At 39.4% G+C, this 14,331-nt stretch overlaps 1 protein-coding gene across 7 annotated transcripts in view; it reads left to right on the forward strand.

The window, feature by feature from the left end:
- The first annotated feature begins 462 nt into the window (after positions 1-462).
- Positions 463-14,331, forward strand: part of TBC1D5 (TBC1 domain family member 5) — a 316,694-nt gene continuing 302,825 nt past the window's right edge. For 6 of the 7 annotated variants that reach the window (XM_032108463.1, XM_032108473.1, XM_032108445.1 and 3 more), the window contains exon 1: positions 463-506. The gene's annotated coding sequence lies outside the window, so the exon portion shown is untranslated. Of the gene's footprint in view, positions 507-708; positions 809-14,331 lie in introns of those variants that run through there. The other variant, XM_032108454.1, reaches the window with a different exon arrangement.

Here is a 14,331-nt window from a genome sequence, read left to right on the forward strand (position 1 = left end):
GGCCGAAAGGCCCCGAAGAAACGCAAACCCTTCCGTTTCAAACAACCCGGCGCCCTTCTGCTGTTGCCCAGCGCGGATGGCGAGAAGCGGGCGCCGGCCAAGCCGCGAGGGCAGCCCCATGCTCGCCCTTCCTCTTCCACCGGCGCCCCGCAGCCCGGGACACCCGGGAGCAGACATGAGGAGCACGGAGCAGGAACAAGGAGCAGGCGCCGGGCGGCCGCGGGCTCGGGCGCCTGCGCGGCGGGAGCGGGGCGGTGCCACCGCGCGTCCCCGCGGGCGGGCAGGGAGCCCTTCCCCTTCCCTTCCCTTCCCCGGGCCTCCCCCACTGCCTCCCCCTGCCCCGCGTCCCTCGCAGGCCGTCGGGCCGGCACGGGGGTCTGTGCGCCGCGCCGCGCCGCAGGGAGGGAGGGAGGGAAGGAAGGAAGGAGGGAGGCGGGGAGGGAGTGACAGAGAGAGAGAGAGGCTGAGCCAGATCTTCATGCCACTGCAGGCAGCAGCAGCAGCAGGTAAAACCAGCCCCAGAGCATCTGCTCCCCTTCACCCGCTTGCCCCTCTCCCCGCCGGCCGCCCCGCAGCCGCAGTGCGCCGCCCCGAGCCCCGGACCCCGCCGAGCCCCTTCCCCGGCCGTCAGTGGCAGCGCCGGGGCCGGGCGGGCGCCGAGGCCTGCGCGCCCCGCGCCGCCGCCGCTCCTCGGCCTCTCCCGCCCTCCTCCCGCGGGGTCCCGCCGGGAGCGGCGGCGGCCCGGGGCGTGCCGAGGGCAGATGCTCCCCGGCAGGAAGCTGTGCAGCCTGAGCCTCGCTGCCGGGAGGTGAGAGCAGGGAGGGAGGAGGAGGCAGATTTGTCACAAGGTTTCCTTCTCTCTGGGTTGGTTTGTTGGGTTGGTTTTTTTTGGGGGTCTTTTTAAATTGTTGTTGGTGATTCCGATGGCTGAAGAGGGAAGTTGAGGGTCTTCATGATTATTTTTTTTCCCTCCAGGCCTTCAAAAAAGAGTTTTTAGAAGCAGCTTGCTTCCCTCCAGTTTTCGTGCCCCAGAGCTTGTCTACCTCCCTGTTCTCACCTACCTGACTCAGTCTGTGCTAGCTGTCCATTGCCATCAGTGGTAGATGTTTAACCATCACACGTTTTTCTTTGGGATACAGCAGTTCAAGTGGTGTACAAGTCTGCATTTCTGTGTAAGGGCTGCAATTAACACGTTTTAGCTGTTTGAGAGTTTCATACAGTGAGATTGCTGTACTATATCCATCAGTAGTTCAGTTTAGCTACATGTCCTGTGGTATTACACATCCTGGAGGCTTTATGGTTTGCTTTTAAGAAACAGTTGTTCCATCATATTGGCATAGTATTGCTTTGGTGGTATACTCATAAAAGAGGTATACATGTGAAAGAATCATGTACAAAATGTACTGGGATGGCACTTGGGAGAAAATAATACACTTCTAGCTCTGCCACTCCACTCCACAGTATCCATTCTCCACTTGAATCTCTGTAATCCTGCTTACCTTCCCTTACAAAGATCTGAAACTTGGTTAAAAAGCACTGCATAAGTCTCTTAGAGACTAAAGAAACTTCATTAAAATTATTTGTCAGTTCTGTTACTTGTCACACATTAGTTCAACTATTTACTGATAATACTCTGTGGAAACTAAAGATTCCAAAATACATTCCAATAACATGTGGGCTGATTGTTGTTATTGAAAATATTTTTAAGAATTTAAGGTTCATGAAACATTCAGTTAAATTAGTCCTAGATCATATCTCTCTCTAAATCATCATCCACTGTTATTTTTCCAACTCAGGTTGAAATACTGTAAGATCTAAAACTGGGCAATAAGAAAATTACATTGTGGGTGATAATGATTTCTATTTTTGAAACCAGTCCTTTTTCTTCTTTTTGTTACTGTAGTAACTGTTATTGTGAGTTAACACGAGTGTGATTACCAGTTGTCAGTCTTTCTTTTTTTTTTTCTGACACACATGGCCTGTGTGGGGCCTAAATGCTTTACCCATAAGAGTCATGGATGTATATAAATAGTAGCAATTGCTGAAGTTGTTAAAATTAATACTATGTTGAAATAAGTTCAGATTTCAGGTAAACAAACACAGCCTATTCCAAATAAACTGGTCAATTTCAAACCTTTTTTTGTATATTTTCTTGCTTGAAATTTGTGCCAACAATAGGAGCTGTATGAGCTGTGAACCTACAGGCCCATACAAGTAGTGAATTTCAGTGCATAGCAAAGTATGAGACCATGAGCAATTACTAGATGTGTAAGTGCATACTGGAAAGATGGTGCATTTTTTCCTGCCTCTAGATTTTATGGTGGCTTCATAATTTAGGTACTACAGATACAGTAAACTCCTGTGAAAACTGAACATTTGAAAAGATATTAATGGCATCCTTTTGTCAGTGAGATGAAAACTAGAGTCCGTTCTCCAGCTTTTTGGATGGAAATGTGACTAAGTAAGGCTTGTACTGGTGGCTTTGTTCAACAATTAATTAAACTGATGAGATTCTTGCATGTTTTGCTTCATTTAACCTTCTTGTAAATCTGAGAAAAGCCAGAAACGTGATGTTTGCAAACAGTTTTTCTGTTTAAGCTGCAATATTAGCAAAGCTCAGTTGCCGCACAAAATTGGTTCAGTGGTTTTCTGAAAGTACTTTGCCACTTGTGAGAAAGGCACTTACCTTTAAGAAATATAAGTGAAAACATTCCTCTCACATTTTTCCTTCTTTGCATAACCATCTTGGCTTTACTTGAATGTTGTGCTTTTCTCTTTTGTTTGCACTTGAATCTTTTAGCCTTTGTTACCTTGTACTGATGTGCAAGAAAAATGTGATTTGGTGGAAATGTGTTATACATTCTCTGCCTGCCTATAATGTATGCTAAAGTAGAGATCATCTTTGCTGTCTCCAGGTTGTTTTTGCTATTACAGCTTCATTTTTCACTCGGGAAGGGCTGTGCGAAGAACTGGTTTACACTTTGCCCTGAAAGGAATTCTGTTGATGAAGTCTTAGAAAGTTTACTTTGCATTCCATCCTTAGGAGTTTTATCTTAAACTGTTAGGTATGCTGCTGTAATTGACAACAGCTGTTGCTGAGAATTGTGGAGGATAGACAGTTTCTAAGATAATCAGTTCCTAGTCCATTGGAGGCTTTGTTGATTAGCACGTGTAAGAGCATTTTGGATCAGGAGCCAGTGATGTCTACTGAGTGCAAATGCGGTATGTTATCTAAACTGTTTGACTTAGGCTCTACACTGCTCTGAAGCAAATAAGCTGTAGGTTTTGTATGCTTCTTCTTTTGGCCCAGGAAAGGGCCCAAAGCAGTTCAGTCTATATTCTATAAAAACACACATCTTTGGGTGAGCTGTGCTTTCAGAGGAGGACAAGGAGAACTGTTAAACATGATAGAAGTAGTTGCTTGCCTGTGTTTGGTTGTTACGTTAGTGAGGCTTGAATTCGGGTTTTGACCTCCACAAGGCATAGCTGGTACCATTTCCAGTTTTTAGGAAGGTTGTTACTGTGGTGTGTGTTTTACTTAAGAATGTTTTTCTCACTTGCCCTAGTGTTATCATTTTTCTGATGCTGCAACTTATGTGATCAACTACTTTCACAAAAAGGACTTGCAAGTTACGTAGTTTGAGGTCCTCGATTATAATCTGATAACTCCTGCTCTTTTTAATGGCACTGAATAGAAAAAACGTGGTTTCTCTGAATCTTACGTGAATCCATGTGTGACAGTCCTTGAGAAGAAACAGTTGACTGTATTTGCACTGTGACAGTTGAAATAAGCAAGAGCCAAGCTGGAGCAGTTAGTCAAACTGCATCCAGACCTTGGAGATGAACATGGAACGTTTAACATTTATTTTGGATAAAAGTTGATGAATTACCAAACAGAATAGAAATGGGTATTCTGCCTCTGTTAATGGTTAGGTGTAGGTTTCCCAAAAGCACTGACTCTCTTTGGAAATGGTTTGAAAATACTAGGGAGAATCAGGTGTCACTGATACTGAATTGAATGCAACAGAAATGAGACAGTGCCATGCTGTTCTATTTAAAAACCCCCAACATTATCCTTCTGTACTATTTAATTTGGAGGGCTTTTTGCTCTGTTAATGGGCTGGCAAATAGTTATTTTAGGTTTATTAAAGACCATTACTACCATGCTACTAATTAATCTAGTTGTGTATGTGAAAAGTTCATGTGCTTTCTGAAGTTGACTTGCATTAAGTACTGCATCTATCTTAATACATGAACATTTCACCTTAAATATATTACAGCATCAGTTTTTGTCTCAATGGGTTTGATTTCTGAACTTCTGGTTGGCTAAGATTTTTTTTTTTTTTTTTTTTTTAAGTGTATCAAGATACTGAGAATCTACCATTTACTTTTCTGGATGACTTGTTTCAGTGATTCATCTTTGCCACTATTTAAAAATAAGGCATGCAATTATTGTTTGAATACATTTGAATGCATCTGTCTTTCCTTAGTTCTTGTTATCTCATCTGAATTCTCTATCATATCAAACTGCCTTAAACTTGATTTGTCCCTTTGACACTGTGTTTTCACTCCTCTGCATGGTGGCAGTCCCTAGCATTTAAAGACACATACAGATTTTAAAATATGTAGTTTTAAAAGAGCATCAGCAGATCAAAGATTTGCTGGGCTGACTACTCTAGGACTCTGAGATAAGTTTAACAAATATGCTGATTTAAAATGTTTTTCTCACAATGTTTTTTAACATCTGATCTGGAACATCTGCTTAACAAATGAGTTGGAAGGAAAATCAATATAATGTGATACGATTATACCATTTTGAATCTTTCCAACTATAGAATGAAAGTATTTATTGACTATTTTTGATCTGTCCTTATAATTTTTAACACTTGTGCCACCTCTGTCTAGTTATGGGCCTCTGTTATTGTTGAGGTGGTGTTTGTACTTACACCCTTGGTGGTGTCATGGGTGGATGTTTTGTGTCTCTCAGTTTCTACACTCTGCAACAGTAGTTTATTTTGATGGTGATCCAGCCTCCCCTGTTCTAAGTTATTGATCCTGCTTATTTTTTTAACTTCTTTTTTTTAAAAAAAATCAGGTTCTGAGAAACTAGGCTGAGCTGTAGCCAAAACTGTACAAAATTTGTCCTTTTGCTAGCTGTAGAGTTGCCTGACCGAAGATAAAAGCCATTAGGGAAGTTTCTGTTTTCATGTTTTTCTGTCTAAGATTTTTCTTCCCAATTCATTTTATTCATAACACTTTTTAGCTTCTGAAATTTTGAAAACTCAGGAATATGAGCATCGATGTACCTTGTATATTTATATAAAAGTTAGTAATCTCTATCCAGATATGTAATTTGATCATGATCAGTAATTCTTAGGCTATGCCAAATTTCTACTCCAGTGACTTACTCATTGTAGCTATTATAATGGAATACGTGGTAATTTCTCTGGTTATGGTGAGTGCTGTTAGAAAACTGTTGGTAATAACTTTTTAAAAATGGTTGTTTTTACTGTTGGCAGCTTAAGATCCTGAGATACTAGATTTCAGTATTAACGACTTCAGTTTCACCTTTTTCTTTCAGCACGTTAAAAATAGGGCTTACAAAAAAAATCCTACTATTCATAGTTTGAGCTGATGGTCTATAACAGACCTCTACTATCGCCACCTTCTGAGTGAGCTGTTGTATTTAACCTTTAGACCCACATACAGTCAGGATCCTTTGGTTCTGAATTATCAGGTAATGAATGTCTGAATGATGTTTCTTGAAACCTGGATTGTGCCTGCTTCATAATTAATGCTATTTTTATGTAGTCTCTGGATTTTACACAAGTAGGCCTTTGGCCTTTTTCTTGTTGGGAAGAAGTGTAGTTGTGTGATGCACATGGAGAATAGACTTGAATTTAAGTAAGGGATGGAAATTGTTAAAGAATATTTCTGGAACTGTAGAAGTAAATTTTTGGCATTTAGACTTCACTGTAATGCTAGTGCAAGAATTGTACCTGGTGTCAAATGAATTGTCATCCAGGCCATTGTTTTGTGACTTTAGTGGCCAACAGCAGATGTTTTAAATGAAGTTACAAAAAACTTTCCGATTGTGGATTAACTGCCGTACCATGGAGCTCCTCAAATTCTTGTCAGTTTGTAAGGATTTACTATGCTGATCCTGAGTTTTGTTAATCATAATAATTTTCTTGTTGATAGTTAATTTTGTATAGGTGAATGTTTTCACAATGCATGGTAATGTGTAATTATTTTACAAATTTTACAATGCTGTGTTTATAATCTACCTTCCCAGTGTCATGCTCAGCCCTCTTCCCTCAATTGTTAAAGAACAGCTTAATGCTCAGTCGTTACTTGAGCAACACTGATAATCATTTCTTATCTGCTATGCTTTAGATGTGTCAGCAAGCAGTTTGATTTGCCAGTATGCTAGCCATTTAGTTATATTTTTTAACTTCGTTTATTTCACATGGTGTTGATGATGGTTGTATTCTGGGTCCTGATATTTTCCATTAGTGGTGGTGGATGTGACCAGTAGCTCCTGCATCCAATATTATGTGGATAAGCACACTCTTTCCTCAAACCTTTTCTTTTTTTCCTACCTTTCATTGTTCACAGTAAGGCAACATTTATATCTGGCGAAAGATCTGCCTATATTTTACTGATTGAAGCCTGACAAGCTGCAGTGTTGAAAACTGTAGTTGTATTTTCTGATCTTCCCCAACAGATTCTCTTTCAAAATTAATATTATTATCTTAAAAAGTTACTAGTTTTCTTTATCATCTTTGCTTTAAAAGTTTTTGTCAGTGTTCCGACTGACCTTTCCCATGTAAGTTGGACCTCTTTTAAAACTAAAGACTTTCAAGGCTCAGGTGGTATGTTTCATATTTATTTCATTATCATGCTTATATCAGCATGCTTGCTTGCAATATAAAAATGAATAAGAGGATCCAGTGTCAAGTTGGTACTTTGATTTCTTGTACCTTTTTATTAGCTAAACTTTATCTGGATTATTCATGATTAATGTTTAGTAGTTTCGTAGAGCCTTTCATCTATAAATGAAAATAGCATTAATAATTTTCAGTGAGAGGAAAGTGACTTACTCAAGGTCAAACAACAACTCAAAGGGAAAGATTTAGTAAACCCAGATTTTATACTATCTCATCACTACTAATACAGGAGTGCATTGTAAAATATTGAATAAATCTTGGTTAAATGGGAGAAACGAAAAGTAATTTAAACATGTTAAATAGTAAGCAATGTAGAAAAAGTAGAGTGAAAGAGTAGACATAACAGAGAACCTGCTATGTCTACTCTGAGCAAGATATTAACTCTGACCTGAGCAAGTTCAGAGGAGGACCATGAAGATGACCCAGAGAGCTAGAGCACCTCTCCTGTGAAGACAGGCTGAGAGAGTTGGGGCTCTTCCACCTGGAGAGAGCACACCAGGGAGACCTTAGAGCAGCCTTCCAGGACCTAAAGGGGCCTACAAGAAAGCTGAAGGATTTTTTTTTTTACATGGGCATGCAGTGAATGGGATAAGGGGTGATGGCTTCAGACTGCAATAGGGTCACTTTAGATTAGGTATTAGGAAGAAATTCTCTTCTATGAGGGTGGTGAGGCACAGGAACAGGTTGCCTAGAGAAGTTGTGGATGTTCCCTTCATGGACATATTCCACATCAGGCTGGATGCAGCCCTAAGCAGCCTGGTCTAGTGAAAGGTGTCCGTGCTCAGGGCAGGAGAGGTTGGAACTAGATGATCCTTAAGATCCGTTCCAACACAAACCAATTCTGGGTTTCTTTGCTAGAAGGAAAATAGTACTAATGCTAATGAAAATTGGAAGTGAACATTTAGTATACTTCTCTGAATGTATATCTGGTAAGTTATTTGATGATTGTGCTGGGAACGATAATGGCGTTATTAATTTCTTTAGTGAGACGAGTGGCTCTCTGCTGATACTCACGTTTGTTTTGCATGTCCTGCTTCCTATAAAACTTAACTATGCTTTCCAAACAGTGACTTGGGCACCTGCAGAATATACAGCCTGTTACTTTTGTTGGCACCACGTACTTAAAAAAAAATACAAGTGGGAGCCTTGCTTGTTTTTCAGTTATTCATGAGTCAATAGCATAGTGTTTCTCCTCCTTTGGGCCGGACTTATTTTGTATTCACATCACTTACACTTTGGCCTATGATGCTAATAAATATACACATTTTGGGGAAAGCCAATAAATTGAAATGTGTAACTGGGCAATTCTTATATATGTATATCTATATCATTTGGTTTGTTTTTTTCAGACTAAACCTGGTGCTTCTTGTGACAATACCTTTTAAGGTTCATTATACCCCATAACCTTTATGTCCAATGCATTGAGCAGTCTAGGCTAATGGCACAAAGATTTGAGCTCTGTTGATTTTCACTGTAGATTCACATTTGTACGTAAAACTCACACTGGTTGTTCCTGCCAGTTTTACTGCTTCATGAAAATATGTAGCAGATAATTTTGAAGATATTCTTTTATTTTCAAGTATGAAAAAATCTGGATACCTGTAAGTTTAATTTTTGTGGCTGCGTGAAAGAACAGTGAGTGAGTGCAAGTAGAGGAAAGTGCAACAGGCAGGAAGTTGCTGACTTCCTGTAATAAGAGGAAATCCGTGTCCCAGTCAGTGGAAAGGTTTCTTCCAAACATGAGTGGTATATGTTCATTTTGCATAAAACACCTTTAAAGCATTCAGTCAGAAGTTGGTGCCTTGAGAAATAAAACCAAAGGAATAAAAAACCTATAGTTTTAGATTGTTGAAGTGTGTGCATTACAGGTAGGACGTGTTGAATTTTTTTTCAAGTGTACTTTTCAAAGGCAGCAGCCAGTTAGAATTAAATGAGGATGTTTAATGAATGAGGGTAAATTTCACCTTTTGTTTGTGAATTTACTTCACAATTTTCTGGAGAAACACATCATCGTGAAATGCCCTTTGAAATTTTATGTTGGTACTTGGTGTATTGCTTTAAGTAAGTTTGTTTCAGGCAATTCTCTTTTCAAACTAAAAATTGGTTCCTATATAGATTTGTGAAAAAAACTGTAAGGCAGTATAAATACTGTATGCTTTGTCCCTTTCTCACAAGATTACCTTCTGTAGTCAGGGCCAGTTTTGCCTAGTAGAAGACTATTTTGATTTTTGGATTTGTGCTGTAGTCCCAACTCTTATTTGTTATACTTCCCAAGAGTCTTGATTTGCAGACTGCTTGATTTAGGTGCAAGATGACAGTTGAGGCTCCACTGCAAGTCAGGGAATTGGAAAGAGATTTAAGGGATAGATGGAATGAGATATGTATAAGGCAGAATGTGCCTGCTGCATTTTCAGCTGATTGCCAGCTGCTTGTGGCCCCTTTCATACTACACATTTTTCAGAAATGTGTATTGACCCAAGCAACTTGCTGATTGCTTTTGGTTCCCACCTTTGACCACTGAAGTTGGTGGCTGATTTGACACACCTTCAAGATAGTGTCAAACTTCTGTGTGCAGAGATGGAAAAGCTGCCCAGTCTTTTGTTTCTTACAGCTTTTATCTTGAGCCTTAAGTACATCTTTGGGGTGAAGTGTGGGGAGTTAGGTACCTGAGAAGAAATGAAAGCGCATATTGGACAGATAGAAGTTAATGTTAATTCTTAATAACTATAAATGATGATGATATCAGACATCTGTTTGGTGCAGTCGTGCTGTAATTATCCACAAATTCAGAATCAATTTATCACAAGGTTCAGTCCTTACAAAACTGAGTGGAGAGGAGCAAAGGACAGTAGCAGCTGCTGTCACTGGACATAGAGCTCCACTTTGACATTTTGCACAACTGGAATGGATTGAGGTACACATACAGAATGAACAAGTGGCACTGTCAGCTGTTACAAATCCTGCTGAGAGGCTGGGTTACTTTAATAGTGCTCCTGTGCACTCTGTAGTCTCAGTGATTGTAGAAAGTCCTAACTTGTTTTTCGTTATGTTAAACATTTTTTGTTCTCGTCTTTCGCAATTTTTAAATAAGCAGTCTAAATTCTTGTATATTAGATAAAAAATACGTAGTTCTACCTATAAGTCAATATTCAAGTATTCAAAACTGACATATACCAGGAATTAGAGTGTTAGAATTGTTGCTGTTTCATTGCTGTTGGGGGAGACTAGATTTTTACATTAATTTACAGTAATAGTGTATGATCAGTCATGGTTATAATTTCTGCTGTGAGTCATTTTATCTGAGAAGAGGGCAAATGTGGGCTGAGTGAACATCATTTCACTACTTGTAACAGCTTACCCTGATTGGGATAAAAGTGTCCTGTTAGACTCATGCTATAATTTTTGTATGTTGACTGGAGTGCTTAGTCTTGTAGAGCTATTGTTAATTATCGTTTAGTCCCTAAGCATGTTAGATACCTCCTAATACAGATAGTCAGTCTTTTGCCAGAGTTTTGAATTAGCTTTCAGTAATATTTGGGGTAATCGTCCATTTTCTGTTATGCTCAAAAGCTTCAGACTCATAGTGTCCTCTTCCACGAGTAATGGATCAGCCTAGGTCGAGCCATATGAGCTTGAGAAAGAACAATGTGTAGGTAGAAAGTGGATTACAAGGACTTAAACCAGTGGGTTTAAGAGGAAAACGTTCAGTAGAAAGCTTACTAACAGGCATTGAATAGTCTGATAGTCTTCTTTTCCTTTTCTTTTTTTTTTTTTTTTTTTTTTTTTTTTTTTAGCAAAGAGCATTTTTCTTAGGTCCCTCTTTCCTGATGCAGTTTTACTTTGCCCTAATGCTTGCAGATGTGGACTTTCCTAAGCATGAAAGAAGCTAGCATTCTTTTAAGATTCCACCTTCTGGAAACATGGAATAAAATCAAACCCTACAACACAGAAGATGTGTCTTGAACTGGCCATTACTCTTTTTTGGCTTTTTTGTTTTACAGACAATGTCTCAACATTTTGTTTGTCTGATTTTTTTGTATGCCAAGCTCCTCTGATTCTGTGTTTTCAAGCTGTGAGGAGATCCAGCTGCAACAGAAATAATTGTAGGGTGGTGTTGTGGTTTAACCACAGTAGGCAGCTAAGCATCACATAACTGCTCACTAGAAAAGAAATCTGGGCAAGGAACAACAAATACACTACCAGTAAAGATACATCATTAGGTATTGGAGTAGATTGTATTGGCTCACTGCATTTGTAGTAGTAGTAGTGAAAGACCGGCTTCTACAAGGGTTTTTACTCACATTGTCTTCCAGTACCGTATCATAGTATGCAATACTAAAGATTCAAACAAGAAGAATAATGTAAAATTGCTGATGAGAGTTGATCATTCAAGATTACTGTCTTTACAGTTACTGAAAACTTTGACAACCAGTGAGATGAGCATTTTAGAAACTGCACACTGCATAGATTGACTGGGAGGCAAGTTGAATCTCGTGAGAAAGTGGGGTAAATGAGAATTTTTGATGTATAGGCAGGTTGACTCATATATATATAGATCTTATGCAAAACAACAAGAACAATGACAAAGTTTCAGATGAGATCTGAATATATTGGAAGATGAAGAGGGGCTGATGTAGATCTCATTTTGAACCTGAGTGGTAAAAATGGTGACAAAGATGTATTTGATGCTGAGAGGGAAAAGTGGTCAAGGAATTCTCATTTGTCTCAAACATTCAATTTACTTTAGAAAAAAATATATCTGTAGCAGTACATTACATTAAGCTGACACTCTTTCTCATGTGCTCAGTATACCATCTACACTTTTTCATCTAAAAAAAATACTCAAGTTGCCAGCAAGTCTCCAAATTGCTAATATGGTATTTCAGCTAATGTTTCTTACTCACCCTGACCAGACAACTCTCAAAATTATTATTCAGGTTAACTTCAGAGTAAGTGAAGGTTGGGTAGCAGTTTCATTTTTTCAATGTGAAAGAATTTATCTTTCAAAGTCCTGAGTTACATTTTGCAATGATTTCATCATTGCAATGTATCCTGAGCTGACAGCAATAAAGTAACTGACATTTCACTTGAGACTAATTCCTGTCTACAGTTAAGAATTTTGCTTGGTGAAATGTTATGGCCGTGCCAATTTTATTCTTGTTCATTTTGCTTAGTTTTGAAGGAGCTGGAACAAGTGTCAGTTCCAGAATTTTGTTTTAGTAACTAGTAATGGGTTTGTCATCATTCATTGCTGTGCCTGTTTATAGCATCCACTGGATACTGTGACTTTCCATGTAGTCCCTCTTGATATACTAACCTCTTCCCCATAACTTGAGATACATTTCTGTAGCTTCACTAACTTAACAGAATGTTTCAAAGTGTTTTTACTTTCATGTGACATTCACCTTTTTCTGAAGCTGAGGCCTCAGAAACTGTCAATTCCTCTCAAAGTCTGTGCCACCGTTGTGATACAGTAATTTGAAGTCACAGGTAAAAGATGACAGTGAAATGAAAATGAAATGCAAACAGACTTTCTAATTGCATGTACAAGTAAACCAGTGAGAAAAATCTAAGTGGTATCTGTCATCTTGCATAAGTGAGGGAAGGTTTCTCTTCCACGCTGGACATTTGCTTTAATATCTTCCTCTCTGAGCTCTAGCTGTGCCATCCATCTTCTTCAGTGTTTCTGAAGTGGACTGTCTTAGAGCAAGAGCTCAAAGTTCAACACCCTGCTGTAACCTCTGTTGTCTATGACAGCTGGTCACAGATCATCTGACCACCCTGAACCCTGCTAGGCATTACTGCATCCATGGGCATGTATAAATTACAACAGTTCTTGAAAGACTAGTTATTTTATTAATACTGTGATAAAAGAAAAAATCTAAACAAATAAACCTGCAAACTTCCTGTGTCCTAAGCTGACCTGGTCTCTTGAGGAGAATTGCTTTGTGACCTCTCAAATTGAAAAGGTCGAACACTGAGCTGAGTAGCTGCCCCTTGTTAGTGATGCAGCTGCATCTTGATGGTGGAATGGCTCTAGGTCTAGAGGGAATGACAATGATTAGTTGAGATTAAAGCTGAATTTTTGTTTCCCTCTGCCCATTTAAACCTTAATTTGAAGTGCCTCTCTGTGGAAATGGGACAAGTTGTTGGTAACCACAAGAGGCTCCTCAGTGTCTGCCCCATTGTATGCGTTGTGATCCCACCAAGTGACATTTGGCAGGAAATCTAAAAGGAAATGTCTGTCACCAAGTATAAGCAAGTAAACGCCAATACTGTACTAGGTAGGAATAGATATATCTGAATTTAGTCCCAGTCTACTGACTGTGCACAGTGGAAGTCTTAGACTCAACATGGCTTAGAACAATCCGCTTCATTTTGTTCAGTTGATGTCCCCTGATCGTGTTCTGCCCAAAACAGAATTCTCTTTTCACTTTGATTTTTTCATTATACACCTGATTGTCACACATTTTAATGTTCAGTAAGGCTTGTATAAGGCCAATTGGTACTATATGACTGACTAAGAGAAACTTTTTTCATTCATTAATTGAAATAGTCATACATTTTGTTATACATCTTTGACCATTCAGCTGTGGTGGATCTTATGTCAGTCAGTCTGTCTTGGTTATGACAGTTCATGAAATGTGTTTCAAGTACTGCCTGTTCTCTTAATTCTCTAGAGAACTAAAATAGAAAAAGAAGTTGTTTATTTTTTCATTTACATCTCTTTCATAAAGCCGTAGTAGGTGGTGCTGGGAGATTTTCAATATTTAGTCAGTGTAAGAGGTTCTGTGCATACATATAAGCATTTTAGAATTCTATATCAGATATGTAAACCTTATCTATATGCATACTATTATAAGCAAATTATCTCTTTGCTTTCGATGAATCTTGATCTTAAGAAGGTGTCTGGAGTATTCAGGCCAGAAAACTGCTGCCATTCGTAGACCAGCATTGAAATGTACATACATGGGAAGAAAAGCCAAGAATGACTGTTCTGTTCACCACATGGGCTTTCTTTCCCTATGCTGGTACTGCTGGTCTTCAGGAATTTCCTACAGTCCTATAGTTGGACTGTATTATCGGGGAAAGGTTCTTCACCGAGAGGGTGGTTGAGCACTGGAACAGGCTCCCCAGGGACACAGTCACAGCACCAGCCTGACAGAGTTCAAGAAGTGTTTGGACAACGCTCTCAGGCATATGGTGTGATTCTTGGCATGTGCTGTGCAGGACCAGGAGTTGGACTCAGTGATCCATGTGGGTCCATTCCAACTCAGCTTATTCTGCTGTTCTGTGACTCTAAACTAAAGTCTGCTTGTTAGGAATATCTAACCTCAGTGACTGATTTGTGGATAAAGACAATGTTTTGGCAGTTGGTTCT

Source organism: Corvus moneduloides, chromosome 1 (assembly GCF_009650955.1).
Source record: "Corvus moneduloides isolate bCorMon1 chromosome 1, bCorMon1.pri, whole genome shotgun sequence".
In the NCBI taxonomy this organism is placed as follows: Eukaryota; Metazoa; Chordata; class Aves; order Passeriformes; family Corvidae; genus Corvus; species Corvus moneduloides.